The sequence below is a fragment of the Nyctereutes procyonoides genome, unplaced genomic scaffold, assembly GCF_905146905.1.
Source record: "Nyctereutes procyonoides isolate TBG_1078 unplaced genomic scaffold, NYPRO_anot_genome, whole genome shotgun sequence".
Lineage (NCBI taxonomy): Eukaryota > Metazoa > Chordata > Mammalia > Carnivora > Canidae > Nyctereutes > Nyctereutes procyonoides.
In genome coordinates, this window is record NW_026575145.1 from 1207819 (window position 1) to 1228683 (window position 20865).

Sequence of the window (20865 nt, forward strand, 5' to 3'; positions counted from 1 at the left end):
GGATTTAAAACTTCTCAGTCTTGCTACAAAAACTGAACAGAGTTAAAAGGAAATGCTGTGGCCTCCCCCTACTAATCACTACTGGATCAAGTCCACAATCTTATTTCATCATATAGAAAATACAATTGAAAAGATCCCCAACGGAAATCACAATTTGTGAAAATGAAACAAAGTACTTCACTATTCCCAAATTTTGGTTGTATCTCCTGGGCTAGAAGCATTTTGTAGACAAAGGAGTGTTTCACAAAATTCAAATGTCATTCAGATGAAGGGAAAGACATTTTCCACAGAGACTTAAAAATTTCAAACTTTCAAATAGTTCTTACAGCATAAACATTATGTTACAATAGTGTGGATTCTGGGGATCCTTCAGCAGCAAATGCTGATTTAAAGAGCATGAGATCTCTCTGGCTTGATCTGGATTGTTCTTACAGAGTTACACAGAAAGATTTCACTTTATCCCATAGCTTAGTTAAAATGTCTTTTTCTTTTTTTTTTTTTGCTCAAGAATAGTTCCAAGTTGAGTAGCATATAAATCTACATCATAATCTATCTTTTCAGCCATCTCTGAGAGACTTGTCATCTTCCAACATTGAATAAACTCCTAGAACACTGCCTTCCTGTGATCTTGTGCAATTTATTTTCATTTCTATTTGTGAGATAGCTTCATGGAAAGTAAGCAATTGTAGAGAAATCTCTGCTTCACTTTTTTCACAAGGAAGTTTTACACCATCTCTCTAATGGGAACTGCCCATTCCCCATTCTGCCTCTAAGTCCTCAATCTGATTTGGTGAGCCATGCATTATTAGATGAACATCCCAGCAGCACAAATTCTTTCACACTATTTACATATTTTAATGTTTCAAGAGTATTTTCACAGGATGCCATCCCTGGAGAGTTTGTAACTGTCATGCAGGCAACAGAATGTTCACCCATGAATGAATCTCTCAAGACCTAAGTGAGTTTACTTGCTTGGAAAGGAGTAGGAGGTTTATTTTTACCTAAAGCTCTAATGTAGTCCTTCAGTGCTTAAAAGGCTTTTTACTAATTTCAGTACCTTCAAAGCCTCTTTTGCCTGTCTGCACTGGAAGTACCAGCTCTGCTTCCATTTCCAGGAAAATCAATGAGAGACAATTTACTGTATAGTTTTCTTTTCCTTCTAAGAATGATTTGAAACACTGCATGGCTCCAAGATAAATGTGCACTGGCAGATGTTTGACTGGATGTTCTGCAATTGTTGCCTATGTCAGTGAGTTTCAGTACATCTTCAACACATTTGATCTCCTGTTCCCTTAATCCCACTGCTTGCCTCTGCTGTTTTCCATCTTCTGGCACTCTTCATTTTGCTTTCCTGTTCATCAAGTCAAATACATTTCCACTATAAATTTCCAAAACAGCTGCATATACTTGAAGTTCTAACTTCTTATAGTTTGACTGCTTTGGCATTAAAAAAAAAAAATCTCAAGCTGCTAATGCATGAATTCCTTTAGAACAATTTTGGTTCTTTCCTGAGAAGTCACTTCCCATTGTTTGAGTTTTTCCACTTTCAGCAAGGAAGATACCCATTCTCCTCTCAAATACAATTTCCACTAGTGACCTAACTGTAATCCTGTAAACCATTTCATTTAGGAGCTGAGTCATCAAAAGCAGAATCAAAACCCAATGTTTGGTTCTCTAGGTACTTTATTGACACAAAACTAAGAGTAGGTTTATATACCATCACAATATTTTTTATTAGGGATCATGATTGCATCAAGATCTTTCATTTGAGTTTATTTTTTTACTGAATGGTCATTTTCTTATACAAATACATATCCTATGTTCATTAATAGGATCTTCTGTTGTCAATGGCCTACAATCCCTTTAAAGTCTCTGATCATACAGAATTTTATAATTTGGGTTTGTAGCATCAACATCAGCACTTAAGTTTTTTATGTTGTAGTCTTTTTTTTTTCTTTCCCTTTCTTTCTATTCTTTTGTTTTTGTTTTGTTTTGTAATTTTTCCACCTTTTTTACACAGCAAGAATTTCTATGTGCATTAGGTTTTGAAGAGGAAGACTGTCCAGGAAGTTGACTAGGTCATACACATGCAGAACCACCAACCACTCTGCTATCTATTAGAGGAAGGTCATTCTTAACCAGTCTGTTGATTCTTTACAGTTTTGTTTACTTTGGCTGAGGATACTGGAGGTAGAAGTGTTTTTGGACTGGATTCAATTTCTTCATCAGGAGCAGAGTCAAGGTTGAGTGAAAAGTTGCTCTTCAGGTCAATATTTCTGTCCTTTGTATCTCCATTTTCTATCCATTCAACAGTAATTCTTTCAATATTTTCATTTAAAAATGTTACTGTTGTTGGTATATTTCACTAATTTGGGCTTTGAAATTGTTCTCATTTCTTATCTCTCTCCATATGTTTTCTCCTTTACAATAAAAAGTACTTCCAAGCCTGGTTGGATGTCACTCTATATCCCAAACAAGTGACATTAAACATTTTCCCCCAAAGGAACCATCTCTTGCTAGATCTCCACATAAATCCTGATCTGCATGTGGCTAAAGTTGGCCATTAACAGCACCACTGAAGTGGAGTGGGGGATGGTTGTGACTGTCTACATGTGAATAGAGCCCTCAGGGCATGTATAAATGCCAGTGCTGGGCAGTCAGGCACCAGGAGAGAGGGGGGGACCATACTCAATTCCTGAGAGCCAACTCTGGGGACACATATTACTGTTCATGTAAGTAAATTTAAAAAGCTTCTTCATAAAATTAATGAGATATATAAATGGCCAAAGAGAGAAAATTATCCCAGGCAATACCCACAAATACAGCCAGAGGACATGATGGACAAATTCTCCAGAAGACAAAGTTATTTTTAATAAAATGAAGTCTTCATTTTTTATTTTGGTAAATTATCAAGTTGAAAAAATTTGAACTTAATCCAGTGTAAAAAGTCAATATCATACAACTTTATCATAAAACATTGAGGAGTAAAACTGCTGAGTTGACAGATTATATTCTCAATCTTTTAAATTCATTAAATCCTAAAATTCTTTAATTTTATATTCAGTCCTCAAGCTATCCATCATAAATCTGTATACCATGTACAAAGATGAGAAATCAAAAACTATAAAAGTACACACTCTCCCAACTCAAGATGACTGCATTAATATTAAAAGTGTTATTGATTAAATATATTTGGGTATTTTGTTGATTTGAGATTAACAACTTAAAATGTAAGGCTTAAAACCTCAATCTGTTAATTTCTTATGAATTGTTAAATTTTATGCTCTATTTTTTTTTACATTTTTGCCCTTCATTCACCCTTGCTCTATCAAAAGAAGGGGGAGGGAAAGGAAAATAAATGTTCTGGGAATAAAATCTGGTAAACTGCAACTGAAAACCCATAGGTTTCGTTTGAACAAGATTTCACCAGTTACTTGCTACATGGTATGGGCAGATTACTTAATTTCTGTGACTGTTAGTATTTTTTTGTTTTGTTTTGTTTTGTTTATTTAAGAAGTTGATAAATTGATATGACTATGCCTTCAGAGTTTTAGGATGGCTAAAACTAATGCATGTAAAATAAACAAGATAATGAGTACATTTGGTACTGATTCAATATTTAGCATTAATAAAATTATTTTAAAATGTTACTGCAACATACTGGTTATTTTCTGTAGTCATTAATTATAATCATGATGAGAATCAAAAGTCAAATATTAGAGCCTAGATACTATAGATGAAGCAAAATGAATAACATGGCTAAGAGTACAGTATTCTTTGTAGAACTATAGTATATATAAATGTCCATTTCTTGCCTAACTGGTGTCAATAATGTGGATTTGCACACGAACATAAGGATTTTAGAATTAAGGGGCTTATATTAGTAATGTAAAAAGCAAAACATCTTCTAAGTTAGGCTCAAAGTTATTTGGACAATGTATTATCACTTGTCCTAACACCTCAACCATGTTCAGCTTTTCTCTGGACTCTACTAAAGACCAGTTTCCCTGATCTAAAACCTTCTTCTCACAATATATATCAAATCTTAGTTAGGGAAGCGTAAAAAGTGATAGTAAAATTTGGAAATCTTCAAAAAACAAATGCTGAAAAAATTCTTTCAGCTGTAGACCTAGATGTTGTGAATGAAATAAGATCAATTTCATTTTTGATCTAACCAGATTTATGTTATTTTATGTTGAAACAATCTTAACTAACTGAGCCACCCAGGTGCCCCTATGTTGAAACAATCTTCAGGTTCCTATAATTGTCATTCCCTATAGAGTTATGCTCCTGTCATGGCCAAATAAACTCCCATTGGACCAAAACTCCAGCAGATAGTAACTATAAACTCATCAAAACACATGCAATTTCCTTAAGGCAGGGGAGAAAGACAGAAGCAAACAGATATTTTATGAAAGTTGATACACAGAGGAAGGGAATGACATGGGGTCAAATTATTTATGACTCATCCAGAGAAGCCTCAAGCTTTCACTATTCAGTGTGGTTAAAATTTAACAAGAACCCTGCAGTCCTACAGACCTGAGGGAACATAGGATGGTATTCAGTGTAAATGCAGCCACTTAACAGAGAAATACCACAAGGAAAGGTGAGAGGAGATCCCTAAACTTCTTGTTCAATCTCTGCCCAAATCTTTGGCTAATCTCTGAACCATCATGCATAGGGAAAACTCTAAACAGGCTAAAAGTGAAAATGAAGTTTTATATAGTTCAAGTTCAGCCAACTTATAGGTCTTTGAAAATAAATTTTAAAATATAGTCATCCCAGGGTCACAAAATCATCTGTGGTTTCTAAAAAATACCCTTGCAATGTTCAAGGAAACAGTCTAAAATTAGTTGATATCTACAGAAATAGGATGACATAATTAATTCAAAAAATAAATAATAAAAAAAAGATAACACTGTGTGACCTAGATGTTTAAATTTACAGACAATGATAATAAAGGAGCTATTTAACTATGTTTAAAGATATAAAGGAAAGTATAGGCATACCTTGAAGATACTGTATATTTGGTTCCAGAACATCCAATAAAGAAAATAACACAACAAAGTGAGTCAAATGATTTTTTTTTTGTTTCCCAGGGCATATAAAAGTTATGTTTATATCAGTCTATTAAGTGAACAATAGCATTATGTTTGAAAAACAATGAACATACCTTAATTAAAAACTACTTCCTGTTAGAAAAAGGTTAACCATCATCTGAGTTTTCAAAGTCATAATCATTGATCACAGATCACCATAACAAATATAATAATGAAAAAGTTTAAAATATTGTGAGAAGGGATCTCTGGGTGGCTCAGCAGTTAAGCATCTGCCTTCAGCTCAGGTTTTGATCCTGGAATCCCAGGATTGAGTCCCACATCAGGCTCCCTTCATGGAGCCTGCTTCTCCCTCTGTCTGTGTCTCTGCCTCTCTCTCTGTGTGTCTCTCATGAATAGATAAATAAAATCTTAAAAAATATATATTGTGAGAATTACTATTTTAGAGACATGCAGATAGGCAAAAACATAAATATGTAAAAATAAATGAATACATACACAAAATATATAGTATATTATATAATATATATTTATATTACATAGTATATTAAATATGTAATATAGATAATGAGAAATATAAATCAGAGAAGAAAATATGGAATGCCTGATATAGGATTATGATTTAAACATAATACGGAAATTCATTGAGAAATATTTGATTCATGTGGGTAAAGAAAAAAAGTATTTTGAGCAAAGGAAAATCAAGTGAAAAGGTTCTAAGACAAGCACATGTTCTGTCTTTTGAGGAATAGTAAGAAAGAACCATTAGAAAAGATGAGGGCAACGTAGGAAAGTTTACAGGTATGGGGATGGGAAGATGACCTAAAGGTTTCAACCTGAACAACTGGTAGGAAGTTGACATTTGCTAAAATGAAATCTCAAAAAGAAAAAAAAATGGGGCGAAATAGCGGAGTTTAAATTCAGAGCTGTTAAGTCTGAGATTCTTATATGTCTAAGTAGAGATTTAGAATAAGCAGAAGGATATCTGAGGTTGGAATGCAAAGAAGATTCCCAGGCTAGAGAAGGAATGTGGAAGTTACTTCCACAGGAGAATGAGTGATGATGAAGAGTAGAACAGGTCCAAGCAATGAGCACTGGGATTTGAAAATTAAAATGCTATCTAAATGACAATACATCTGAATACTTAAATGAAAAAGGACAAAGTCTTGCAAAACACAAATTATCAAAATTAACACGAGGAGAAACTATCTGAAAAAATATACAAAAATGTGCATAACAATACTATTCATGTAATTCTCACACTGAAACAATCCATATGCTATTCCACATTCAGTATAGTCACTTAATGCAACATCATAAAGCAATGAAAATGAGCAAAATCATGCAAAATGCAACAGCTTATATAGATTCCACGGCATTATGTTAAGAAGAGCACAAATTCACAACATATTACTCCATTTTAATAGCATTCATGTGCAGTCAAAACTAACCTATTATAGGTACTAGAATATTTGTTTCCTATAGGGGCTGATAACGGTAAGGAATGCCCTATACCATGATCTTGGTTTGATTATTTGAGTATTTTTTTTAAGTTTTATTGAGCTATTACCAGAATCTTTTTAGACTAATCATTCATCAAGCTGTACAGTTTTAATTTTGTCTTCTTTTTATGCTAAACTTTCAAAAACATTCTGTTTTTTAGTTATTAGAATATAAAAAAATAAATAAGCAGAACTAACCAGAAATATATTTAGAGTAGTGTATTAAAAGACTAACCTTATTTGTCATAAAAATATTTTATAAATCTACCTTTATTTAATAGGGTTTATACTAGTATGATACGGGTGCTAAGAGAAAGACAGAACATGGGTATTGAATGGAACTGTAAGTATTAATAGGTGAGATGGGAAGGTAAAATATACAATCTGAACATAGCAAAGGCCCTAAAGAGACAAATCCAGAAGCAACTGACATAAGTTTCACTACCTATACTTTAAAAGTGCCTGAATAAACAAATTCAAACACTATAGACACATTGGGAAAATATTTACAAAATATAGGATAGATATCTATATTTTTACAAATCAATGAGTATTAACTGCCCAATAGAAAAATATTTAAATAATACAGAGTTCACAGCAAAATATAAATACCTTTTGAATATAAGATGCTCGTTCTAACCCATAATTAGACTATTTCTTCTAGTTTTGTTTGTGGTAAGAGTATATTTTCCACATAATTTGAGAAAATATTAATAAAATATCTATAAAAACACAATTTTATTTTAGTAAAATTTATAACAAATCTTGCCATGCTTTGAAAAGTTTTTCATTAAAATTTGCTATTCTAATGTACAATCACTGGAAGTAGCAGTCTCTATTTCACCCTATGAAAATTCAAGTCATTGCCTTCAACTTTTTAAATTGAAACCAAGAGTAAGATATTTTATATTGCAAAACCACACACATAAAGACACAGTCATTCACTAACAATATTTATGCCTACTATTTATGATGTATGTAGAAGTATTACGGCCTGTTCTATCCTATCCTATCTTATCCTGCTTTATAATTTCTAAAAGCTAGTTTCAAGGCATTAAATTGATGTCATCAGACTATGACCCACTGTTTTAAAACCACTGTTCCAACAGGTGCCAAATGAGCACATATTTATTTTCAATAGATTAACATGAATTTTGCTATATAGTAAGGATAGTACTTATGACCATTTAATTTGAAAGCCTAATATAGCAAAGTACTGCTGTGATCAAGAGATCCTAACAGGAGAATCCGTTTAACACTCAAACTTTTGTGCCAATCAGTACATAATTGTTGACTTTGATTGCAGTTCTGTGATGTGAGTACTTTCTAAAAATTGTGTGCATTACTTACCTTTTTGAAAGAGATAACAGGGATCCCTGGGTGGCGCAGCGGTTTGGCGCCTGCCTTTGGCCCAGGGCGCGATCCTGGAGACCCGGGATCGAATCCCACGTCGGGCTCCCGGTGCATGGAGCCTGCTTCTCCCTCTGCCTGTGTCTCTGCCTCTCTCTCTCTCTCTCTCTGTGACTATCATAAATAAATAAATTAAAAAAAATAAAAAAAATCATCATAATAAAAAAAAAGAAAGAGATAACATTTTTAAGAATTATGCCACTCTGAGGAAAAGGGAAAAAAATTGTCGCTTCAAGTGTATGCGACTCTTGTAAGAAAGGATGATATTTTCATCATTTTAATGGTCCAAATAAGTGAACTTGTACAACTTTTTCAGAATCCTCTCATGAAAAAAAAAAAAAGAATCCTATCATGGATTTTCACAGGGTAATCTATCAATTTAAATAAAAGGAGTATTTTTTGCTCTCAATTTGTAAGCAAAAGAATAGTGCCAGTTTTTCTCTTTCAAAATAACACAAAGTAAATTTTCCACTCCTCTTCCTGTCTTCAAAAGGATATAAGTAATGACTTCTCCTTGTACACCTGAACATTACAATTTTCCTTATACTTTTAACAGTGTTATGCCATTTTCAAAGGTGTCATGGTTCAAAGTTTATAGCTTTTTCCTTTTTGTCATTTCTTATTTTCTGTTACTCCAAGAAATAATACGTTATTCTGAGTATAGATTAGGAATTGTCTCCCTCCCCTTTCAGCTAAAATCTAATTTCAGTCGTATATTGCCAAAATTACTATGAAAACATTAATTCATTATTGAATTAATTTATTTCATATCATTAAAAAACAGTGGGTATAGTCTTCAATTGAGCTTAAAGATTAAAAGGAATTATGAATGAAGCTCTATCCTTTTTCATATTCAGATGAAACAGAAAGGTAATTTGTAAAGGCTATTGTGAGGGGAGGGGTTATTCTGGGTTTGTGAAAGTCGATTTCTGTTTTATGATTGTTGTGAAAATAAGATTCTTAAATGTTTTATAAAAACTTTTTAATTCTAATAAGATCTTTGCTTATATTAAAATCATCATAAAAGTTAAGGCTTGGTAACAAAATGGATAGGTTTCATGAAGATACAACTTTTTGAATGTAAAAATTCTGTATTTTATTTTTGATTATTTGCCCTATTTTTATAGATTTGAAAAATATCAAACCTATAGAAGAGTTACAGTAAAAGTCCTATTCTAATGACACTCATTTACCCTTTACTAGGAATCACCAATTGTTAACATTTGACAAATTTGTTTTTCTCTTTTGCTAAATACTCAACAGTTAATTACTGACATGATGGTACTCACTCCTAAATATTTCATCCAGTTGCCTTTAAGATCAAGGATATGCTCTTACATAACCACAAGCTCATTTTCACACCAAGAATCCACTTGGATTCAATAATAGTACAAGAAATATAATCCACATTTAAATTCTAATTGTTTATAAAATTAGCTCCCAGTCTTATTCTAATACAAGAGTCCACCAGGAATTATACATTGTGTTTGGTTGCATGTATCTTCAGTCTTTAATTCTCATGACTTTCTTGTCTTTTATAACATTGATAACTTCAGAAGAGCCCAGGCCACTTGTATAAAACGTTCCACATTCTAAATCATTTTGTTATCTCATGATCATACTTAGATTAAACAATTTAAAAACAACTTAAACCATATCACAAGGAATGTATAGATTCCTTGGCATTATATGGGGAGATATAAGTTCAGTTTTTATGGTTAATGGGAATGTTAGCTGATTAATCTGGCTTGATGCTTTCCAGCTATGTGAATACCTGCTTCCCAGTTGCTATACCCACAATGGCTCAGTGTCTGTTTCTGGATACTTGCCTAAAACATTTTTTTACATTAGTGTCTGTAAATTGATAATTTGTTAATTATATCATTTTTCTATATTTACTTACACTCTTCAATAAAGACAGTTACATTCTAGGCAGTTCTGTAAATGAAGACTCTCCTTGAAGTGTTAGATAAAATTTGTTTGCATCACTTAATCTTATATTCTTAATCTTATATTCTTTTATCATTTTTTAAGTCTTTGGTGATGAGCAGTAGGATCATAAGCTGACAGCTAGCTACCTGCAATGTGATGAGATGCACAATATATCCTTTGAACTTTCTGTTCCTCTCATCAATATCAGGAGCTGTGGGTCAGTCCCTTTCAGATATAAGCTCTGCTCCCTTGTGTGCAGCTCTCTGATCCAAACAAACGTTATGTTTTTAATTTATAAACTTATGTAACATTATTATATTTATATGTAAGTGCACATTTTTTGGCTTCAAAGGTTGCTTTTAGTGTGTGAAATCAAATGCCAAACTTTCCAGCTTTTAAAAAAGGGACAAATGGTGGGTGGGTTTTCTAAAGCCAAGGAAAAACTTGAAGCTACCATTAAAGAATTAATCTCATCACTTTTTCTAAAACATAACCAGCTATAGGCTGTTTATTTATTTTTTTTACTTACGAAATAGAAAGATCAAGCATGAGGACTATATATCCAACTGCCATCTGATTATGTGACAATAAAATATTAATTCTAATTTTTATTTTAAAAATATTAACTTCCCAGAAAGAATTCAGCATTTTTTAAGGTTCCCAGAAAAGTTGTGATATCCTGGAAAGTTTCTGGACTACTTATACTAGGAGTCCACAGTGAGTGGTGGCCAAAATGGGATTTAAGATGAGACTTAAGAAGAAGGAATTCCAATGTCTGCAGTGGGTGGTGGCCATCAGGCAGGATTTACCTTTGAGATACATAAACCATGGGAGGTCTTGAGGAAATAAATTAAGACAAGAAATTTAGAATGTTTGACCCATGGCACATCAAAATCTAAGTAGAATAAAGTCACACTATTAAAAGCTATCAAGTCATCCATATTATAAAGAATACTTCTCATGAAAGGAACAATAGATCTATTGTTAACAGAAGCCAAAGCCATATAATTGGTGGGCATGAATCAAACACTTAAAAGTTGTTAGAGCAGTAGCCACATAACCTTAGACGATTGTGCTAGGATAAGTTGATCACAGAATGGGTTAAATTGATATAGGTCACCTATCAACCTCAAGAAAATTTCCATGCAACAAGGCATACTTTAAAGCACCACAAAATCCTCAACCTTCTTAGGCATTAATTTGGCTATGAGAGACCCGAGGCCTGGCTAAAAAAAAGAATGGTATCTTGTACTGTAATGTTTATAGATTTTCCTCTATTTTTGGACTTTATGTTTTTTTTCTAATATTTGCTATAACAAACAATGCCCCTACAGATGCTTAAAATTAGTTTTCAGAACAAATTATGCTATACATACTTTAAACCAGGAATGGTAATGCTATAGTTTAAATCTTCAATTGTTTTTTTTTTCATTATTTTGCTTAAAATGTTATATTAAAGTCTCATACTATGATTTATATTTTATCAGATTATCTATAGATTGCTCCTGGATTTTTTTTAAATGTATTTCAATCCCATGTTATTTGCTACATACAAATGCAAAAATGTTTTCTTTTCTTTGTAGATGCATTCTTAATCATATAAAATAACTCCTTTTCCCGTTTAATGCTTTGGATCTCAATTCTTTTTATATGATAACAAAATAATAATCTCTTCTTTCTTTTTACATTTACCACTATATATTTTACCTTTCCTTATTGCTATTGCTAGCCCTTTCTTTATTCCATTTTGTTTAATGAGTATTTTTTAAAATAAAAAAGTTTAACCCATATTTATTCATTTCTATTACAAGAATGCACCTACCTGATGTATGGTTTGTTTTGTTTTGTTTTGTTTTGTTTTGTTTTTTAGAGACAGCTCTTGAGCAGGGAAGGAGAGGCAGGTGAGGGAAAAAGAGAATGTTAAGCAGGCTCCATGCCCAGCATGTAGAGCCTGACATGAGGCTCAATCTCAGGACCCTGAGATCATGACCTGAGCTGAAATCAAGAGTCAGACACTTAACCAATTTAGCCACCCAGGTGGCCCCATGTATAGCCTTTTGATAGTATATTTTAAGCTGCTGTTTTTTTCTTTCTCCCCCTCCTCCTTTCCCTTTTTTCTTTCCCTTCCTCCTGTACCTCCTCCTCCCTCTTTTCTTCTTTTCCCCCCATTTTTTCTCTTCCTCCTCCTCCTTATTTCTTTTATACTTCTTCCATCTTTTATTTCTCTTTTCTTAAATTGTCCAAAATGTCATGCTCACAAGAAACTTAAAAAAAAAAAACTCTTAATCATTGTTATTTACTGTGTCCAGAAATGATTTGGACTCCAAACAGAAGAAAAGTGAGAGAAAAAATATATTTTTTACAACACTTAATTGCTTTCTGAATGGGTAATTGGCAGCTCCAATATTTCCATTCTGACCTGTGTTCTCTTTGTATATGATTAAATCCACTCATGTGACCTGGAGTGGGGAGAAATAGTACTAAGAAAAGTCTTATGGTCTGGTTCCAGCATCCACACTGTCTCAGAACGATATATATATACACATATTTTTTCTGATATATATATATATATATCAGATATATATGACATTATATATGTATAATATATATATGATATGACATATATGTATTATATACATAATACATAATATATAATATACATTATATACATTATTATATATTATTATATACATTATATTATATACATATATTATATGTGTATATTATATACATTATATACATTATTATATACATTATATATATGACATGACATATATATGTGTGTATATATTATATGTATATATAAGAATGCACCAATTTTGAAGTTAAAGTTGGAGATTTAGGATGCCATCAGAAGCTATCTCCTTTATTGTAAAAGTAGAGGGAGTTCAGAAAAAAAAACAGCTAAATGACATGGTAAAATTAGATATTAACAACCATTAGGCAACCATTTCTGCAACAGGTTCTCTACTTTCTCATATGCTGTATAATGAGATGATTTTGTAATCCTCCTTATAAAAGAAGAATGGAACAATCCATTTTATGCATAACAGTACTTTCTCTACTTATTAGTAGTCTATATATTTAGAAATATATTCACAATCAGGTTACTTGTAAGAATCAGCCAGTAGATTACTCAAGTACTCAACAACAAGAGCAGGAGATGAAATACATTTGTTCTCTGCCATCTAAAACAAATTTTAACTCACTGCTCACATGAAAATTGTAGTCATGTCTTCCAGGATCCAGTGCATTACTAAATGGAGCTTCATTTGCTTTGACTCTAAAAATACAGAAAATAATGAATATGTGCTCACTAGAATAAATGTCTCAAGTTCTACTACTACCTGAAGAATAATATAAAGACTATATCATTTAGATTAAGGCTAGGTGCTCCTGGGTGGCTTAGTCAGTTGTGTCCAACTCCTGATTTTGACTCAGGTCATGAACTCAGGGTCGTGGGATGGAGCCCTACTTCTGGCTCCACACTCAGCATGGAGTCTACGTGGGATTCTCTCTCTCTGCCTAAAATAAAATAAATTAAGGCTAGAAAACCTAGTAAAGACTATTGTTGATTCACAAAAGATTGTATTTGTAATATATCTGCATTGTAATAAACTTGTTGGATAAAGATAAAAAATGAAATGCAAAATTAACACTACAAAAAGGACCTGAAGCTCATTTAGAAACTTATATTATTTAAAAGTTGATAAAATTAAAATTAATTAGGATATTCTCAAAGAGCATTCTGAATATTTTAATTTAAATATTGTCCATGGATGAGAAGACTCAATGTTGTCAGAATGTCAGTTCTTCCCAGTTTGTCTTGTAGATTCAATACAATCCCAATCAAAATCTCAGTAGGTTATTTTAGACCTACAATAACCAACATAATATTGAAGAGCAAAGTTGGAGGACCGACACTACCTGACAAAAGCCTTACTATGAAACTATAGTAATCAAGAAAATGCACTGTTGGTGAAAGAATAGATCGATGTAGAATTCAGAGTAATGCATTCAAAAAACTGCATTAAAATATCAGCTTTGACACTGTGACACTGGATGACTTACCACTTTTTCTCACCTATGTTAAAAATAATTTTGAAAATAATGGTCCTGTTAGATGAAATAATGTGGATTGGCAAGCATGTAGTAAGTCCTCAATGACTATCATATGCAAAATTATTTTTGTTTTTAAATCAAAACAATTAGATTTATTGAAATGGTGAGCTACTCTGGCAAATTTGAAATATTTTAATTTTCAGTAATTTTTAAAAAGATTTATTTATTTATTTGAGAGAGAGAGTACAGTGAGGTGAGGAGCAGAGGGAAAAGCATACTCCCCACTGAGCAAGGAACCTGATGTGGGGCTTGATCCCAGAACTCCAGGATCATGACCTGAGCCTCAGGCATATGCTTAACCACTCCAGCACCCCAATTTTCAGAAGTGTTTTGATATGAAGCATTTTAGAATATATTTATTTCATTATATTAATACTAGCTTAAGAAATTAGATATAATCATTTATTTAAACAGTTAAATGGGCAGCCCGGTGGCTCAGTGGTTTAATGCCACCTTCAGTCCAGGGCGTGATCCCACTTCAGGCTCCCTGCATGGAGCCTGCTTCTCCCTCTGCCTGTGTCTTTGCCTCTCTCTCTCTGTGTGTCTCATGAACAAATACATAAAATCTTAAAAAAAAACAGTTAAGTGTTATGGTTTAAAAATGTTATTTTTAAAGATGGAATTTGATGGTTGTCATGTTTATTTTTTTGCCATTTTCTACTTATTTATTTATTATTTTTTAATAATAAATTTATTTTTTATTGGTGTTCAATTTACCAACATACAGAATAACACCCAGTGCTCATCCCGTCAAGTGCCCCCCTCAGTGCCCGTCACCCATTCACCACCCCCCCCCCGCCCTCCTCCCCTTCCACCACCCCTAGTTCGTTTCCCAGAGTTAGGAGTCTTTATGTTCTGTCTCCCTTTCTGATATTTCCCACACATTTCTTGTCATGTTTAAAACAAAGTATAAGAATTTAACTGTGATAGACCTTATTTAAATTTTTTACCTCTTATTTTTAAGGTAACTACATTTTATCCTATATTAAATAAAATTACTTGCTGTTTTACAAGAAGTAAGTTTTGTTTACTTTTGGCATCATGTTACACTTTAATTAAGAACATTTCCAGGAGATCACAACGCCAAAATTTTGCTAATTAAAAGAAAAAGCACAGTAAGCTGTTTTATTAGAAATGTGAGTGATACTATTAAGAGCAGATAATGATTTAGGAAAGTGAACTTAGAACAGGGTGAACTTTAGTGCAGAGTACACACACACACACACACACACACAAACTAGTACACACCAATCAATTAAAATGGGACAGATTATCTTATAATTGCTAAATATTTTTACATAGATATGGAAGGTGAAGTTTTATTATGTTTCGTATTCTAAAGCCCCACATTTCAAAACTGAAGACTGTGTTTTACCAAAAATGAGAATTATATCACATAATAGAAAGTTCAATGAATGTTTGCACATGTGCATGGGTACATGAGGTTGGAGGGGCAGAGAGAAGAATGTATGCATAAATATACACTTGTAATAGTATAGGTAGAAAAATATAATAGTGTAGGTAGAGAAATTACTGTGGCATTATTTTTTAAAGAAATGAACCCCAAAACCTGAAATTAGCAATATAACAGGTTAACTAGGTTATGATAAATTTATACAAAGAATTATTATGCAGTCATTAAATACACCCAAGATATATTATTAAGGGGGGGGAATATGGAATCATTTATATTATACATTGGTATTTTTAATATTCATATAAAATGTTAGAATCCTTTCAGGATCTGAGTAAGCAGTTTTGAGGGTCACTTGGTAAGCCAGGCATGAATACTCTGCAAGAATAAGTGTTTCTATTTTAGGCTGTAGCAATTATTACAGTAGAGGCATATATAAATGCTTGATTTCTTTTTGGAGCATAACATATATAACACCATTAACAGTGGGAACTTGGAAGTAAGATTGTAATATTTATTGTTATTAGTATTTGAATTTTTAAAACTTATTTAACTATTAGTAGAGAATTTAGGTTTTTAAATAATAGACCTTATGATACAATATTTATGTGCATCACTAATTCATACGTTTTAGTCTCTCCTAGAGAGACATTTTAATATATGCTTGAAATGTACCCACCTTTTTGAAAAAGGCTAATATCAATCAAGAATGAAAAATTTCTTTCATAGCAACTTTCAAATATATAATGCAGCATTATTAGCCACTATTCTCTACATTTCACAATTCAAATCGTATTTTACACCTGAAACTAATAGGAAAGTCAATTACATTTGAATAAAAATTTAAAGTTAATTACTATATTTTTCTAAAGTATCCTTTGTTACATAAACACAAGTTAATTTCTTCTTTTAATTATTTCATCACAATAAAGGAGATGAATATGAGGAAATTATGTGGTTCTATAAATTCATAGCTGAAATTTTTTTGGAAATATTTTATTTATTTATTCATGAGAGACACACACACAGAGAGAGAGAGAGAGAGAGAGGCAGAGACATAGGCAGAGGGAGAAGCAGGCTCTCTACGGGGAGTCTGATGGTGGTACTCTATTCCAGAACCTGGGATCACAAACTGAGCCAAAGGCAAGTGCTCAACAACTGAGCCATAGTGGAACTTTTTTATAGAAGTCATTATTGCCTGCATTGAATTATCTCTATCACAGAAAGCATCCCTAATCAGATTTAAAGACAGCTTGTTGGTACCATGATAGTATTCAAAATACTCCCTAGCACTTAAATAATTCTGAAATAGTTGTGAAAACATGCTAACACAAAAGGATTCATTTCTAACATTTGTTGCTACATAAGTCAGTATCAGTTCAATAGGCTTTGGCATGGTGAAGCCCAGACTAACAGATTTACATCAGCTTTTCGTAAGATATTCAAAAGTGGTTTTCATTCTTACTGAAAAGAAGAGCAGAAAAAAATTGTTAATACACATATCTATGGTGGTATAGGACTAGACTCAAAATGCTCTAAATAAACAGAAATATCTATACTAATCAAAAACTTTCTACAATATGAACAGAAATTTAATATAGGTTAAAATGATTCCTAGAAACTCACTGAAATGCATATAGATGTATTTTTATAGAAACACACATGTTTATAGAAACATAAATGTCATAGAATCAGTGAGGTAATAGAAACATTCTGAGAAATTAAAAGCAAGGTGATATAGTAGGTGAATTTATTCATTTGCAAATTGAGCACCTGCTATGTGCAAGGCACTAGATGAAGCTACAGGCATCAGGTAGGTCTGTGAAAGGACAGATCACTGGGAACAATTGCATATCAGACTATATGCTATCAAATTGCTATCAAATTCTTATACTGAATATAGATGTGTGTGTGTCTGTGTGTGTGTATGTGTATGCGTGTGTAGGAAACAGGTAAATAACTATCATGGACAAGATCTCAAAATATAATTTCTTTTTCTTTAAGATTTTATTTATTTATCCATGAGAGACACAGAAAGAGAGAGGCAGAGCCATAGGCAGAGGGAGAAGCAGGCTCCATGCAGGGAGCCCGATGTGGGACTCGATCCTAGAACTCAGGGATCAAGCCCTGAGCCTAAAGCAGATGCTCAACCACTGAGCTACCCAGACATCCCTCAAAATGTAATTTCTTAAAGTCAGAAGCCCATATCCACAATTGCAGAATTGGATTTTACCCACTGTCAATAATTGTAAAGGGCCTGAAAGTTCACCCAGCTTGCATGCTACAAGTTGGCCTGCCAGAGTTCCATGGATATTAGCAGAGGTCACAAGTTTTCTGGGTCAGAAATAAAGGACTCTGTACACATGGTACTCATGGCACAGCAAGTGACTTGAGCATTATGTGAATGCTGGTTCTCTTTGTCCCTCGTATCCCATGACGGTGATGAAAAGGAAGGCTCAGGTGGAGGTGCTGCACATATAGTGGGTTTGCATTTTGGCCAAGGGGACTTGAACTTAGGAAACCCCAATATTTTAGGGAGCCACTAGTAAATCTGCTCAATCTTTGCCTCAGAGGAAAGACATTATCTTTACTATCTTGGAGAGCAAGCAATTCTGAATTTTGCTCCAGAGGTGGCACTATCTCTATCTTCCAGTATGGCTTGCTGTACAAATATCTATGAGAAAATAATGTAGGACAGAAGCTCTTACTCCTTTTCTTTGGGAGATGTGCAGAAGGTGAGAGGCCCTTGGAGAATTGTCTCTTGGATAATCTTCTGACAACATAGAAATGTTGGCCTTTTGAAAGGAGTTTTAAATTATTTCAGGATTAAAATATGATTCCATCTAAACTTCCTCAATATTAGATTTGTCTGACATTTAATGACTTAGATAATTCTTGGTTATCTATAAAAGGAATTGTTTTTATTTAACTTTTGACTTTAACAAATTCATTTTTCAAGAATCTGTTGAATTGATGATCTGCTAACCAGAATACTATTAGTCTCCACTCAATAAGGATCCAATTCTTAGGTTAATTCTAATAAGTTTATCTTGAGAATTTTTTTTTGCAATGACACATGTAACATACAGGTATTGGATAGCTTTTGCTCCAGTTAAAGTATGAAATTATAATAAATAATAATTTGACTATAGAATTTTATTGATACTATTCCAATATTTATTCTATCAAGGGAAACAAAAAGCAGAAATGTATTCTAAAATATATGAAAATATTTAAAAGTTTCTCTTTTAACCTTTGCCACCCTGGGTAGTGCTATATTGAAATGTGTGAATACTCAGACCATAAATGTCTATTTTTAAATATGTTTATGATTTTTTACCTGTGTTAGAAATGTGAGGTTATATTACAATATTTAAATAAAATAGAAAATCACCTAGTAAATACTGAATTTGAAAATGCTAGGATGTGATATTTCTTACTTTTTCTTTGATTTACTCTCCAGGAAAATCAACATGATAACCTTTGAAAATTAATAGCAAGAGCAATTTGGCTCTTTTTATAAATCTTATATTCTTCTTTCTTCTTCCATCCCTTATTCTCTCATGATAACTGCTCAGATTTACATAAACTGGTTGCCAAAATATTCTTTTTTCACCTAATTAAACTTTGCATTTTCCCAGGAAAACTGGTAGAATATAATATTTTAGTAAAAGGAAGTTCACAGCAGACAAAATAAGTTCTAAAAGTGAAGTAGTTGCTTTTTGGATAAGGGTAATTGGATGAGATCGGGGGTGGGGGGAGTCAATAAATTCCCAATGGAATATTCCAGAAAATAAGCAAGAAGAAATATATACTATGCAATTTGTGAGTATCTTCTGGTTGAATTTAGATGAACATATTTAATTTTAAGATGTTATATAAGGTTGATATTTAAAATATTGTTTATCTTTTTTAGGGCACCTGGGTGGCTCAGTTGATTAAGGGACTGACTCTTGATTTCAGCCTAGGTCATGATCTCAAGGTTGCAAGATCTAGCTTCACACTGGGCATGGTGCCTGCTTAAGATTCTCTCTCTCCTTCTCCCTCTGTCCTTACCCCACTCCCCATGAAAAATAAAATAAAATACAGTTTTCCTTTTTATATATTTAAGGAAAATAGTACTTTGTCCATTTCTGAAAATAATGCAGATTAGTGATGGCAGTCAAACTACACGAAAGAATGACATTACAGTAAACAGTATAATCACAGACTTTGTTCCTGAAATAACCTGTCATCCATAATATTTCACTTTTTCTATAGTCTTTTTGTGTCTAACCATTATTATGCTCTTCTAGTCTTTTCCTCTGCTACTTCAGACTTAGGAACCACCTGCTGGGATCTCTGGGTTTTCAATTTTGTCCGCTCTAATTTCTAGACTTCATCTAAGCATTTTTAAAATGGCTCAACAACTCCTCACTTGAATTTCAATGATTTCCCCAGAAAATGGCTCAACAACTCCTCACTTGAATTTCAATGATTTCCCCAGAAATCATTTGAGATTTCCTTAAAGAAACAGAAGGGCCTTCAAGGTCTGCTATATGGCTCTGAGAGGCTGACACCATTTAAAACCATGTAGTCACAGAAAATGATAGCCTTACTGTTAAACTTCTCTTTATCTGTAAGAAGGAATGGAACAGAATGACAAATTACAGGCTTTGTGTGCACATGGAATTCAAGGACAGTTTGGCTATTAAAATAGATATGTTAGGATTATCAAAACATTTAAACAATGAGCCTAAAACTTTAGGCTCTAAAAAGTAACATGGAGCCTGATGGGAGCCTCAGTCTCACCACCTCCAGATCATGACCTGAGCCAAAACCAAGAGTCCTATGCCTAACCAACTAAGCCACTCATGTGCCCCAATACTTTTTCTTAACTATAAAAATTAAAATCAGGATGCCTGGGTGGCTGAGTCATTTAAGTATCTGACGCTTGGTTTTGGCTCAGGTCATGCTCTCATGGGTCCTGCGATATCAAGCTGCTTCCTCTGCCTACCCAACTACCCTATGTCAGCAGGGAGTCGGCTTGAAGATTCTCTCCCTCTGCACCCCCCCCTACTCTTGCTGTCTCTATCTCTAAAAAAAGTCTCTTTGTTCTCTGTGGTAAAAGCTTAGTTTATAAGGTTATCAGAGAAGTAGGTTTGGAATGTAGTATGTTTCAGTAGTAGAAGAAAACATAAGCATAAAGATTAACTTTCAAGGTGAAAATAGTTATATTTTATACCTAGCCTTCATATGTAAATGGAAGAGCCTTTAATACTCATAGATAACTCAAAGTAAATTTTCTTTTTCTTTCTTCTTTCTTTCTCTCTTTCTTTCTTTCTCTCTTTCTTCCTTTTTCTCTTTCTTCTTTCCTTCAGATAACTCAAAGTAAATTTTCTTTTTCTCTTTCTTTCTTCTTTTTCTTTTCTTTTTCTTTTTTCTTCTT

General features: G+C 33.0%; 1 pseudogene; it reads right to left on the reverse strand.

The window, feature by feature from the left end:
• Nucleotides 1–428: 428 nt before the first annotated feature.
• The window catches only part of LOC129499362 (kinesin-like protein KIF2A), a 49588-nt pseudogene continuing 29151 nt past the window's right edge, over nucleotides 429–20865 (reverse strand).